The sequence below is a fragment of the Mustela nigripes genome, chromosome 2 (assembly GCF_022355385.1).
Source record: "Mustela nigripes isolate SB6536 chromosome 2, MUSNIG.SB6536, whole genome shotgun sequence".
NCBI classification, from domain to species: domain Eukaryota; kingdom Metazoa; phylum Chordata; class Mammalia; order Carnivora; family Mustelidae; genus Mustela; species Mustela nigripes.
This window is the reverse complement of record NC_081558.1, coordinates 127,652,379-127,666,857: the sequence shown is the minus strand read 5'-3', so window position 1 is coordinate 127,666,857 and position 14,479 is coordinate 127,652,379. Positions and strand designations below refer to the sequence as shown.

The 14,479-nt window shown below is 39.5% G+C and overlaps 2 protein-coding genes across 12 annotated transcripts in view; one reads left to right on the top strand and one right to left on the bottom strand.

Annotated features, from left to right (window-relative positions):
• PDCD10 (programmed cell death 10) overlaps nucleotides 1–12,894 on the bottom strand; it is a 48,503-nt gene extending 35,609 nt beyond the window's left edge. The window contains exon 1 of one of the 3 annotated variants that reach the window (XM_059391613.1): nucleotides 12,734–12,894. The gene's annotated coding sequence lies outside the window, so the exon portion shown is untranslated. The remainder of the gene's footprint in view (nucleotides 1–12,733) is intronic. The other 2 variants (XM_059391612.1, XM_059391611.1) reach the window with 2 other exon arrangements.
• Nucleotides 12,895–13,166: 272 nt separating this feature from the next.
• The window catches only part of SERPINI1 (serpin family I member 1), a 72,327-nt gene continuing 71,014 nt past the window's right edge, over nucleotides 13,167–14,479 (top strand). For 5 of the 9 annotated variants that reach the window (XM_059391603.1, XM_059391610.1, XM_059391602.1 and 2 more), the window contains exon 1: nucleotides 13,436–13,761. The gene's annotated coding sequence lies outside the window, so the exon portion shown is untranslated. Of the gene's footprint in view, nucleotides 13,376–13,435; nucleotides 13,762–14,479 lie in introns of those variants that run through there. The other 4 variants (XM_059391609.1, XM_059391605.1, XM_059391607.1 and 1 more) reach the window with 2 other exon arrangements.

Below are 14,479 nucleotides of genomic sequence, written 5' to 3'. Positions count from 1 at the left end.
TTCGCAAAGTGCAAGAATTTCCAACATAGGTTAGCCTTGCCTTATACATAAGCAAGATCCAAAAACTTATCCAGCTTTGAGCATAAAACAAAACTTTCTCTATGGGAAAGCGTGCAGGAGTAGTGTAGTTTCCAAATGGATGACTTAAGCCATCACAATCACTTCAGTCCTTATTAAAAACATTCCCAAAATGACTCCATCAAAATCTCCAAGATAGGGTCAATGAAGCTGTATTTTTAGCAGACAACCCTGACAATTCTCATGAACAGGACAAGCTGGAAAACACTGGTAGGGAAAGAACAGTGCCTAGAGAGTCAGAAAATCTACCTGCCAAGGCCAGGCTCAAAGATTTGGGTAAAACGAAGTACCTGAGACAGGGGTTCTTTTTGGTTCTGATTTTGTGGAAGTTTCCCTTAATCACTGGACTTGTTTTCTGAACAGAAACAAAGAGGGAATAAAAGTCTATCACTTTAAAGACTCTGGTATTCTAAAATTTCAGTGATAATAAAATGTCATTACTGTGATCTACTACAGGTTCAAAAGATCTCATGGGAAACTAAAAAAAAAAAAAAAAAAAAAAATTTATCAGATCACAAAAACTATTTATGAATTCTAGTAGAAAGAGCCTGCCCAATAGTAGGTCGATTCAAGGTTTCAAATACCTGACACACTCCGCGTTCTCTCAAGCACCTCAGATCGTGACTCATACCCATCAGCCTCGCAGTGAAACTGAATTTATTCTAAGGCTTTGTAGCTCAGTCTGGCCATTTAGCACCCCTGAAAAAGGTGAGCCTTTGATGATCACAACCTACCTTATAGGGCCTTCTCACCTCAAAATGTAGCCACTTTTACAAGAGACAAAATACTTCGAGGAGAAAGCTAGGAAAAAGGGAGGCAGAGGAATAGTGCTGAGTAGATCCCACTTAGCCCATAATAAGCTTAAAACCTTCAAGATATACCTACATCTCTCTCCTTCCTCTGCAAATTATATTTTCTATAATCAAGGTCTTCCATATGTAGCTTTCTTTTTTAATAAGGGTATGTGGAACTCAACCTCCCTGAGCATGCACTACAACTAGTTCAGTTTTTAAAGAATTTTGCATTTAGGGACATCTAGAAACAATTCCTTCTTAATGGTTAAGTGTAACATAGGACACTCTGCCACCATATTGTTTACACATATCAAAATTTTTTCTATATATCTTCAAGGTATCCGTGGAGAATATGCACACAGCTACAGAAGAAAAGCCTAAGTATTAGGTCCGAAAGTAAGGGCTCAATGCATACTGTCATTATAAGCCATCTTACCTCTGAGCAAGGCACTTCACCTCTCCATGCTTTAGTTTCTTTTTTAAAATGAACAAAAACCAAGCTGCATACTTGTAAAAGATGAGGTGATTTCTAAATCAAACCATAAAACCTCTAAATTAAATACCTGTAATTTACTAAGCACTGTGTTTTTGCACTTTTAAATAACTATTCAAAGAAAGCACACATTCCACTATGAATTATCACTTCACTGGAAGGTCTAACCTCTCAATCAAAAAAAAAATTTTTTTTTAAAGATTTTATTTATTTACTTGACAGAGACAGAGAGATCACAAGTAGTCAAAGAGGTAGGCAGAGAGAGAGGAGGAAGCAGGCTCCCTGCTGAGCAGAGAGCCCCATACGGGGCTTGATCCCAGGACCCTGAGATCACGACCTGAGCCAAACGCAGAGGCTTTTAATCCACTGAGCCATCCAGGTGCCCTCAATCAAATTTTTAAAGGCACCTCTTTGTTATAACACAATTTCCAGGTATCTGATACCACTAATGGTTAAAGGACTCCAGCTATGGTTTGTTAAAAAACAGGATAAAAAAGATAAAAGTCTTCAGTATCTCTGTAAACATGATTGGCCAAACAAGCATTTGCTAAGCTGTTAATTAAGAAGTAAGTTTCTAACTAAAACATCATCTGAAAGCTAAGATGTCTTTGAAAACAGGTAAGACTGGCAAATTAAAACACAATGACCCATAAAGGAAAAATGCAAAATGTAAAAGTGCTCTAAATTTAACTCCATTCTTTTATCTTTCTTTGTTAATTCTCATATGTTTGTCACTGATAAGTTTCTTTACTAATAAGCACACTTGGTTCTAAACATAAAATTACAAATCAGTCACTTAAAACTTAATGATTTTTTCTGTGGAGAAATAAGATTCTAAGAAACACTTCAAAATCCACAATGTTACCTACAAAAAAGAAAGAATAGGAATGTTTCTACTATACTTAGCTAACATTAATAGCACTGTCATTAGAGAGGTGAGTAATAAGCACAGTGATTCTAGAACCAGAGTTGCCTAGATGCAATCCCAGATCCACCACTTACTATATGGTGTGACCTGCAGCAAGTTATCTAACTTCTCTGTGCTACAGTCTTCTCATCTATGAAATGAGAGTAAGTCTCTCTCTTAAGGCTGATGTGATGATTCAACAAGTTATTACAGATAAAGTGTTCAGAACAGTGCATGGCACACAATATTATTCAATATTAGCTATTATAACAACATTTTAACTGAAGATGAAATTTCAGATCTCTTTCTAGAAATCAGGTCTCCTGTACAATCATCTAGCCAGGGAAATCAAGGATGCCTGAGAGCCAGATAAAGAAAGGTAAATGATTTTAAGCCTCTTTAAAACAGTGGAACTATTGTTTTCGAATAAAATCTTTTATCAAAGAGAGATAAAACACACTCAACTGTTCATCTGTCCAATAAATGGATGAAGTAACTAGTTTACCAGCTTCTAGTCTCTCCTTCTCATAGCTCTTTAGCAACTCTCTCCACAGCTGTAAAACTACTGCTCTAGGACAATCAAGACACAAACATAATTAAAAAAAAGAAAAAAAAAAGGCATTATGAAGAACAAAAGGGAATGAGTGATCCCAAAAGTAAGGGTAAGTGCTGGCAAAAGCCTTTCTGTGCCCAGATTTTTCTATAACTCAGTTCTATGTCTCAATCTCTCACCAATAAATTTACCCTTACGCTTGTCTTGTGCCTATGCACTTAAGAAACTTAAATGTTAAGACCCTAAAATTTTAAAGTAAAAACAGCCATTATATATTATTTCATCCAATCTCCAAATTTTACAACTTAGAAATGTCCACAGTAATTCACATTAAGAAACTGAACAGAACGGCGATAGAGATTTTAAACAAATAAGCTACAGAGCTACTATAGCCTATTGTCCACCAAATGAACTACTTCTAGACCTGCCCTGACCTTTACATCATCCATGGGTCAATCTGCTTACAGCCAACCCCCAAATTCCACATGGAGTGTTTGAAGACTGAAGCCAGCAAGAGTGGGGCTCTGATTTAAGGTGGTACTAAGCAGTACAAATTTGTGGATTTTCAATTTGGTGCTGATGAGACCTCTTGACTCACTCACCTTAAAAGTTAACTGCATCATGTCAGTGTATGCATTTGCATATTTTGGATAGCACAGTTTCTTGTGGGGATGTGGGAGTATTGTTTCTTAGTATAGAAATCTATAAAGTGGACAAGAATTAAGTTTTTCTACACACAGATGGGACAGTACAGAGCACTAAGTATATGCTCTCAAATTTGAAACAAGGACCTGAGTTTCAATTTTTGCTCAGCTGGGCGTTATTTAGTTATTCATCTCTCTATACTGAGAAATTAATGAAAATATTGGAGTGTTCACCTGACATTGTATTAAGAGTATTAAGGAGTACATGGTTATTAAGAGTGTTTACCTTACACCTTACATGGTTATTCATACGAAGCAGTTATTCATACAGTGGCTGACACACAATAAGCATTTAATTCATATTGCTACATTTTATTTATTTATTTTAAATATTTTATTTATTTGACAGAGGGACAGTGCCCACACACAAACAGGGGGAGCAGGAGGATGAGAAGTAGACTCCCTGATGAGCAGGAAGCCCAACACAGGGCTGGATCCCAGGATGCTGAGATCATGACCTGAGCTGTAAGTAGACACTTAACGGACTGAGCCACCCAGATGCCCCAGTCACTGACATTTTAGACAGAATTCTATGAACCTGACAGCAAAAGGACTGAAACTAGGGTGAGGCCAAACAAACCACTCAGAGCACAAAACCTGGCTCTGACCTGCATGACACAGAGTAAGTGCCTCCTTAAATTTTGTACCCTAGGCCCCTCATTTACCTCACACTAGTCCACAGAGGCACAGCACATACACAATGACAACCTCTTACTGGTATCCCAACATCAGAAAGGTCACTTTACATAGCGTATTTTAAAAACAATTTTCTCCTCCATTTGCCAAAATGGAGGCATAAAATACTTGGATCACCAGATAAAGTTACATATCGTCCAAAACAAGCTACATAGTCTTAGAATACTTAAAAGAATCTGACCATCAAGCCTATGTTAAAATTACTTTTTATTCTCTTCATGTGAACAGATCAATTTTTTTAAAAAGATTTTATTTATTTATTTGACAGAGATCGCTCGATCCCAGGACCCTGGGATCACAACCTGAGCCGGAGGCAGACACTTTAACCCACCAGGTGCCCCAAAAGATCAACTTTAATAGAGAAAACTGGCCCAGAGGCAGACTGGGTAACACACTGAAAATAAAGATGCAATCAAAGACCTCAAGATAATTCATAAAAGGGCATAACCTATAGGATAATATATAGCTGAAAACAAAACCAAAGGGCTCGTTACCTCTGAATTGCTTAATAGGAAATGGGAATAATAAAAGTGGCAACAACTGGCTTCCAAGATACTTCTGCACAAATAATTCAGGAGAAAATAGTCCATCTCTTTAGTTGCGACAATCTTCCATTTTTTCCTATTCCAATGCCTAAATTTTTGTTAAAATCCTAGTCTGAACAAAATTAAAATGAAAACATTTGTTGTAGGGCAGGAAACAAATTCAACCCCTTGAATATGTGCATCTTTTGTTTTAAGTTCTTAACCTAGAGGCTCAATCAAATAATGCTCAGTTGAGTAGCCATTAGGTGTCTGAGGTACATCTTTCTATTTTCCTTTTTACTGGTATTTGTGATCTCCTGTTTTACTTTCTCTAATACGATACTAAAGCTTTCCTCTAAAATCCCTTAGAAATACAACTAAACTTAAACCTTCATACTGTTTCTATGCTCTCTATGCTTGAAGGTACAATTTAAGGAGACTGTACCACATGGGTTAGGCCCACCTGCTCTGTATCACTGACAATCTTAGATTCCATTTATCTTAACGACTCTTAATTGCCTAAGGTCCTCTACCAAATGCAAAGTGTATTTTCTTTACCTTACCTTACAAAATTTCTTTGCACCAATACACTGCCACAAGGCACTCAAATGTTGATAAAACTGTGAGCTCCAGATAACAAATTCACTGGGTCATTTGTTTAAAACTAGGTGCTAATACGGACAACGTTTTATCTTGATAGTGGCATTTAACTTCATTTTTAGCTCTGCATCTCAAATACAAATGCTATTAGTCACATATATACACACACACAAAATAAGGATATCTGCTTGTATATATATTTCCTCCCGTAGCCTTCCTTTCAAAACTGTAATTATTTTTAAGGAGGCACACCAAAATTAAGATAGGACCTGAGAAATCTAGATTTTTGACAACACTGCCAGAATGTCAATTTTATTATGGATAAAGCATATGTATTTCTGAATAAGAGACTACAGCAAAATTCAAAGTTTTTTGGAATTAAATTAATTAAACCTTGCAACACTGTGAACTGGTATAGGCAGGAGTTGCAGCCTGAAGGCCAGGCCTGACTCCTCTACCATTCCCAATGGCTTTGTGGTAATAACCTCATATTAAGTCTGAGATGGGAGAAGGGGTGTACCATCTTAGGGTTTTGTCATTCCTTAACTCCACTCCCCACTGAAGTTCCAGTTCATCCTGAAGACAGGATGGCTGAAGGAGGCAGTAAGGCATGTTTTAGTACCAGAGACCCTATGGTAAGCTAGAGAAACTAATTTTTTTCCCCTTTTCTATCTGCTACCTAAAATTAACAAATAAGCAGATGCATGCATCACTTAATATGCAATGAAGGGGGGGTAGAAGAGGTTAAAAGATAAAAAGAAAAAAAAATTAGAAAAAAAAATATTAGAAAGGCTAACTGCCCATGTAACAATCTTCCCACCCCCTTCCCCTTCTACCCACTAAACGATAATCACAATGAAGAGAAGCTTTATTCCTTTCTCTATTTCCTAGTAGCTAGTGCAGTACTCTGCAAAGTCAGTTGAAGTCAGCAGGTGTTAGGTGGAGATGTGGTGATGAAAAGTCAGAAAAAGTCCATGCCCTTGAGGGCGATACAGTGTTGCAGGGAAGAGGAACAGTAAAGAAATACAACATGTCAAGCTGCCACTTTGCATAACTCCTCAAGCACACCTGCCTCATGTTACTTACCATACACAAGTGCAACACACATGTTTAACACTTCTTAAAGAAATCAAAAAAGAGAACTACTGGAATCCATAGATGATCATAATTCCATTCCACGCGCATAAGTCCCAGAATGGAAGATAGGACAGACATGGCTATGCTATTCCTCCTGTCAGACTTGGAGACACAGTACCCTCTCGCTATGAACAGGTCACCACATTATTATTCCTGTGTTATACATATTACTTTTCCAACATGGCTCTGAATAACAAGTCAATGCTTCACCTACTAGTCAAAGGAAAAGGAATTCTACCTCAGGGCTAAAGAAAACTGGCTGGAAGTTATGTTAGTCTCCAACGTGCTAAATCCCTAAAAGATGTTTTCAAGTATATTTGAATGTAAGAAATTTTTGCCTGACATACTGGCCTCAGCATCTAGTATAAAAGTTCTTTGTAACTGCAACTTTAAATCTAACTGCCCTCCAATAGAGCTCAACCAGTACACCATTTTTATGGCAATAATTCTAAATATAGTCCCTTGAGTGAGGCAGTCTGGATTCAAATTCTAATTCCAAGCAATTACTGGTTGTATAACCTTGGACAAGTTGCTTAACCTCTCTGTATTTTGATTTCTCCCATTTAAATTGGGGATAATAGTGCCTCTACTCCTAGGACTGTTGCTAGGATTATATGACATCATGTGGCTTAGTATGATGCCTGACACTGAGTTACTGCTCAATAAATGCTAGCTACCAGATTATATCCCAGCTTTTTCTAAATATTTAGGTTAATTTCACACATAATATATACTCAGTAAATATTTGACAAATGAATAAACCAAAGTATTATTAAGCAATCTATACTTACTTCTAGTAAACTTATTTCCAAGGGACTGGCCTGCGTAAACAGTAGTCACTACCATTTAATACACAGCATTACCATTACCCAATACATCATAAGCTTGCTGATAAAATCTTTTTTCTTTTCTTTTAAATAGCAACAATTAACGGATTCCAACCAACTACAGAAAAGTAGGATCTTTTTTTTTTTTTAAGATTTTATTCATTTATTTGAGAGACAGAGATAGCGAGAGAGGACAGGCAGGGAGAAGAGGGAGAAGCAGGTTCCCTGCTGAGCAGGGGGCCCAATGTGGGGCTCGATCCTAGGACCCCGGGACCATAAACTGAACTGTAGGCTGAGCCTCCCTGGAGCCCTGAAAAGTATGAGTAAGACTGAATAGATTAAACTCACTTTTTGAGTAGTTAACCAAAAAAAAAAAGTTTATTCAAACCAAAAATATAAGGGTAATTTTGAAAAGTAAGATTGTGGGGCGCCTGGGTGGCTCAGTGGGTTAAACTCTGCCTTCGGCTCAGGTCATGATCTCAGGGTCCTGGGATCAAGCCCCATATCCCCATATCGGGCTCTCTGCTCAGCGGGGAGCCTGCTTCCCTTCCTCTCTCTCTGCCTACCTGTGATCTCTGTCAAATGAATAAATAAAATCTTAAAAAAAAGAGAGAGAAAAAGAAAAATAAGATTGTAATACAACACTACATCAAAGATTCAATGAATTTTGTAGATAAAATTTAAAAACTTAATTTTTCATTTTCCTACAAAAATGGACCTTCCTGCAAATAAGTTATTTCTAAATGCTACAATAAAGTTGTTTTCATTAGTTACACTGTGTGTGCCCCCCAAAAATCAGTATCTAAGACTGCCACTTTGTATAACATTCCAAATGAAGTAATATACACAAAAAAATTCATACTTACTTCTAAATCTCCTTTACAGTTTATTTACCATGAAATAAGCTGAAAACTTGAAGTAACATTACCTATTTTAATGACCCTGATAACCCAAAAACATGTAAAAAGCAGTGCTTCAGCTTTATTCTCCACATTAAGGTTAAACTAGGTAAATATGAATTTCTTGGCTAAAAAAAATACCATAAATTTTTTTAAAAAAACATAAAAACAGACTTTTTTAAAAAAAAGTAAGTTTAGGACTTATTAAAGACTTACATTTATTAATAAAAACTGGGAGCATTATCAAATTTTAAAGCCAAATACTAGCAATAATTTTTTTGACAATCTCTCCTAGGAATGGGAATTGGTAAATTCATGAAAGCATTTAAGGTTATAGCAACTCAGAGCTGTTCAATTTATTCTATGCAATTATTATAGTACCACAAAGGATTATTAACTTTGTTTTCACTACCAAAATCTAACACAAATTTATCCCTGAAAATGGGTTTGCATATTTTTAAAATAATGATCATTTAACTTTCATAAGTATCTAAGTTTAAAGCAAACAGGACCCAGTGAAATATGAAACTTCCCAAGAAGCTCAAAATATAAGCTCCTCTGAAACAAGCATGACTCCATTTTACAAAGTCACCTTGTCTAAAGCAGATGATACTAAAAGTAAAATTCAAAAGAAGATACCATGGTTAAAAAACAGAATGAAACAACAAAGAAAAAAGAAAAGCATGAATTCTAGTTCAGGACAAAATGAGATCACATTAGGGAAGCACAGAATCCATTAAAAGTTTGTTTCCTCCACATCTGTATTTTGTTATAATGAATGTTGCTTGCAAAAAGCAAGACAGAGATAAGGTCTCCAAAATGCTTTGTTATACACAAAGTTTGCTGTAACAGAAAATGACTCCTTTGTCATTTCCCTACAGAAAACAATATCTTCTGCTTTTAGAGGCCTCCAAAAAGAACAAACATCTTTCTATGATTTTTATTATAAAACTTCTGTAGAAAGTCCTTTCATCTAAGGGTGGAAAGCAAATCTGTTTTACTTATTTCTATACTTCTGCCCCTAGCAGAGTGCTGGAGGCACTGTGCATGAATGCACTCATTCAATCAGTTACTCACTCATTCAGCAAGTATTTACTGAAAACTTACTTGTGCCAGATACTGCCTAAGTAGTGTGAGTGTGCCAGTCACATGACAAATGAGAGGGTCCTACCTAGATAGCTTATAGTCTAGTAAGGGAGTCAGACATTTATCAAATAAGTAAAGAAATAATTAAGTTCCTATTGTGATGATGCTACAAAGTGAAGGTGAAGATACACTGGGAACTTACTATAGTAAGTTCTAGTCTTAGGAAGGAAGGGTCAAAGAAGGTCAGGTAAGGTTCCTCTGAGGAATGACATTAAAACTGAAATCTGCAAATTAACTACATGTTTTGCCAGATTTAGGAAAGGGAGGGAGAAGAATCCCACAGGGAGATGAAATATGTACAAAGGTTCCTAAGTCGGGAAGGAACTTATGTTTGTAGTAACTGAAAGGTGCAGTAAATAAGAAAGGTTGGGAATAAGTACAGAGAGCTGGAAGGGAGGCAAAGGATGAACAGTCAGCATTAAAAAAAGAGTATGAGGGTAAGAGAATTTGAATATTTAAGTCATTTTAAGTCCTCTTCTCATATAAAATAAATTATTTTAGGAACCCAGTCTTTATTCATTAATAGTAATATCTATAACCAGAAGACCTGGCTTATACCTTAATCCCACCAATCAGTAGTTTCATAACTTTACACTTAACTAATACGAACTTCTTCATTCTCTGTGTAAACAGGTACTCAATTATTTTACCTACTGGGAATGCAATGATAATAGAGTCCTGTTCTCATGACCTTCTACCCTCAACGACAGATGTATATGGGAGACATCTTAAGTCCTGTAAGAGATGATGTCCAAAAGTGACACAATGCTCCTGCAAAATCAAAAGTGACAACAAATGTGGATACTGGTGAACTGCAAACTATTATAAAAATACAAGTATACACATAACTCTGGGAACCCTAAATTCTTCAATGCGCAGAGATCCAAAGTGACCACAGTACACCAGCATGTGACTGAAAGATGATAAATATATAATAAAAACCTTACTCCATCACTGCAAACAGATGAAATATCAAAACTATAACTAACCTAAGAGATCAAGAGTAATGATAGAACTGAACCCAGGACAAAAACTAACACACACTGAACAAGTACATTAATTTTACTTGTTTCCAAAATTTCCTGACTTTTAATTCAAAAGCTCATTCCACAACCTCATAGCTGCATTCCAAACGTTAGATAATTCCCTTGATACTTCCTCCAACAAAAAGGAAATGCCTACACTGCCACCTAGAAAATACATTAACACTCTTGCTTTACTATCACTAACTCACATTCAGTTTACTTACACTCTATGTAAACTACCATTTCCTCCTGTAATATAGCATAGAGCCAGTTATCCTCAAATAATTTTGTTTAGGCGGTCTTTCTTCCTTGTGTATTGCATTACTCATGGAGCTATGTTACTCCAATACTTCCTTACTTCATTCTGTAATATTGTATCTCTATCCTATGTTAAAGGTTATATTAATTTCCGTGGGACGCCTGGGTGCCTGTTAGTTAAGCAGCTGCCTTCAACTCAGGTCATGATCCCAGGGTCCTGGGATGGATCATATCCTGCTCCTTGCTCAGCAGGGAGCCTGCTTCTTTCTCTGCCTCTGCCTACCACTTTGCTTGCTTGTGCGCTCTCTCTCTGACAAATAAATAAAAACTTTAAAAAAAAAAGATTATATTAATTTCCAGATCATCTTAACTTCAATCATACAGGAACAATACACAATATATGATTCTAGAAAGCATTTTTGTATTCAAAAGTTAGACACTGTTAATAATCGCAGAATACATTCAAAAAGCAGAATATTTCAATGGTCAACTTATACAACAGTAAGCCAGGATTAACTGCTAGCTATCAGTAGATACTGAATCACTGCACATAAACATCACAAAAGAAATTTTGATGTCAAAAACACACACCTAAAATTCTATTAAAGATTTAGTAATATTCATGAGCTATAAATGGCCAAACAATTATAAAGGATAAGACCAGTACAAGGATACTGCTTTGTGCTCAATATAAAACATAAATGTCCAATTTTCCCATCCTTCAGTATAAATAGGATGATTAAAAGTCATTTATAATGCTAAGAAAAATAAAATAGATAAGCACCTGATGATTTTATACAGACATACACATACACTGGAGTCAAGAAAATGAGGGGAAAAGTAAAGAGAAATCAACAAAAATGTGATGTTAATTCCAAGAAATGCAACGTAACTGCTTTTCTAGTAAGGAGCACATTAAACTCTCTTGATGCTACTATTAATTGAAAAACGTATAAAGTAAGTTTTGTGAAAGAATTCCTACACTACTGGCGTCAGTTTTACAAAATCAGAGTAAAAACCGTCAGTCCTAAGGTAGGTAGGAAAAGGAGTAACTTCTAAAAAGGTAAAGATGGGATGTATTTTTTTACCTTCTCCTAACTCATTATCTAGCGTTTGAAATGGTTGTACAGTCCTCACTTAGGATACCCGTAGTAAGTAGGCTGAACACTCATTCTTATTTTTCCAAAAAGTCAGAGTGTGTCCTTGTTTTACTGAGGAATTTCTCCAACTTAAAAAACTCTTCACCTCACAAGGTCTTCTCAGAAATACATAAAATGCCTTACTTTGCAACTTCCCCCACTCACTTCAAAAAACCACCAACCTCCCTACTCTCTCTTTCTGGTGCGGCAGCCCTGATTCAGAAACTGGATTACAACTGGGTTAGATTCGGATCAGTCCCTACGTGTGTGACCTTGGGCACTTCACTGATCCCCTCAGTTTCTCAGCAGCATCTGAAAACTGTGTCTTTGAAAACAGAACGGGTGTGAAGATACCTTTGGAATTACACCTAAGAGGGTGAAGGTTTTCTGCTTAGAGGCAAAATTACCTCCTTAGAAGGGCCACATCATGAAACTGGAACTGAATCCGTAGCTCTCTGTCAACATATGACTCCTCTTTTACAGTTCTCCTCTTCTTTCAAAGGGCATAACCTGAGTCACCCTAAGAGCAGACTCCCAAGCGCCCCTTTCCTTCTCCACTTCTCCCCTATCCTACTTCTAAAGCAGGGGGAAAAGAGCAGCCACATCTCCCCGCCCCAAGCCACACCTTCAGAGGACCCCACCCCAGACACATCCGCCCTCTCCCTGCTCCAGGGGCACCAGAGGCCAACCTCGCCCTTCCCCTCCCGCCCCCACCTAGAGGAGACTTCCTGGAGGCGTTCAGGCCCGAGCAGGGTAGGCAGCATTTACAAACCCGCTTTACGCCACTCGCGTAGGGTAACCTCGCTTACGCCCATAGGGCCCCGTTCCCAGCCCCGTCCGCTCCGCCTGCCGGAGCCAAGCCCGAGTGCCTCGGCCACGGCCCCTGTGTGACCCCAGACCTCCTCTGTTCCGCTGGGGGCTACAGAGACTGAGATAGAAGAGCCACACCTTACCGGCAACTGGGGCACTGACTTCACTTCCCACCTTTGGAGCCCTCTTCAACTCCCGGATCAATTCACTCCGGCGACGCCGGAAGGACCCGAGAGGAACCAGGCGTTGTCCGGAATCCTGCCCAGCCGGAGTCGCGCAGGGGCCTATGGGGACTCGTAGTCCCACTCGCCAGCTTCGTCGGCAATGTCTACAAAAGCAAGACTACAATTCCCGGCAGGCGATGCGGTAGAGCCTAAGGCGATGGGTGGGGACACTTCTAGCCAATAACAAGAGAGTTCCCTGCCTTTGCGGGAGGAGGTGAGACCGAGAGAGAGGGTGTTCAAAAGGAGGAGGAAGGGAGGGGTCAGCTCTCACCTGCACCAATCAGGGTGCCGGGTCGGCCCTGCAGGCGACTCACCCATTGTGGGGGCGGGCTAGCAGAGCAGAGGAAGTAAGGGGGTTGGGGGGAGAGCTTGAGGCGGGTAACGTGGGGCGGCAGAGCTGTGGCCGCTGCACCAGAGGGCGGAAGCGCCGGGGGAGTCGCTGGCGTAGAGAGAGGGAGCGGTGTGGGGATGCGTCCTGGCCGGAGGAGCAGCTTCCCTGAAAGTGGACAAGCCCCAGGCACACCAGGCGGCCAGACCTGAGGGTCGTCAGGAAGGGATAGTGTGAGCCTGGGTTTCTGGAGGCGGCGCGCGGGCGGGGTAGGAGGCAGCTGCAGGTGGGAGGCCACTGACTGAGACGAGAGGAGTTCCCAGGGGAAGGGAAGCGGCAGGAGCAACTGCAGAAGTGGAGGGAGCGGGAAGGTACTAGGGCAGCAGCTTCCCGCCGCCACCAGCCGGGGCCGCAGCAGGAACAGCAGGGGGAGGAGCAACAGCTGCCGAATTCTCCAACTAGAGGAGGGGGAGGCGGAGCTTGGGTCCCCGTAGCCGCCGGAGGCGCAGTCTGGACTCTAGTTTCCCGGGAGAGACGAGAGCTGGAGCACGAGCCGAGCGGAGCGCGTCCTCCGAGCATCAGCTCCAGCATCCCGCCAGGGGTTGCAGGTGTGTGGGAGGTAAGCGTGGGTGCCTCTTCTGGGCGTCCTCACACTGCCCAGGAGAAAGCGTCTTCCAATAGGAATTCTATCAAGGCACAGCTAAGAGTCCCTGACTCGGGTTAGGGAACTGATGCGAATCCTTTTAGATGAAAGATGTACATTTTGGACTTTTTAGTGGGGAGAAAAAGCAAAAGGTGGCTTGGTTCTGAGTATTAAGGGCGTGGTTGGTGTTTCTGGTGTGAGTTATACCATTAAAACTGTTCTGGGAGGTCTTAAGGTTGAGGGAAACCCTGCTAATTGAGGATAAGGAGGATGATATCTGGATAGGTGCGTAGCTGGTAAAAACCCCAAAATTTTGTCATTGATAGAGAATTACTTCAGAACTCTTTTACTAGGAAAATAACTTTGCATTCTTCTTCAGTGTCTACCCTGTACGTTGTTTTATCAGATTGTCCTGCTACCGACCTGTTTTCCAGGGTGGTTTACTGCAGGTTCCTAAAATTGAAAGAGATTGGTACTAAGGAAGCAAATGCAGGCAGGAATAATCAAAATAACTAGACCTATCAGAAGTATAACTTTGCCAGCAATAATGTAAAAACGTTTTAATGGATGGATACTTAGCATTCCTTCTAGAGGCTCTAGAATATTGGAACAAAGACCAGGACTCAGCCTCCAGTGGGAACATATGGTGTACTTCATTGCTGCCCCTTATTCTCATTTGGGTCTGATAATAATT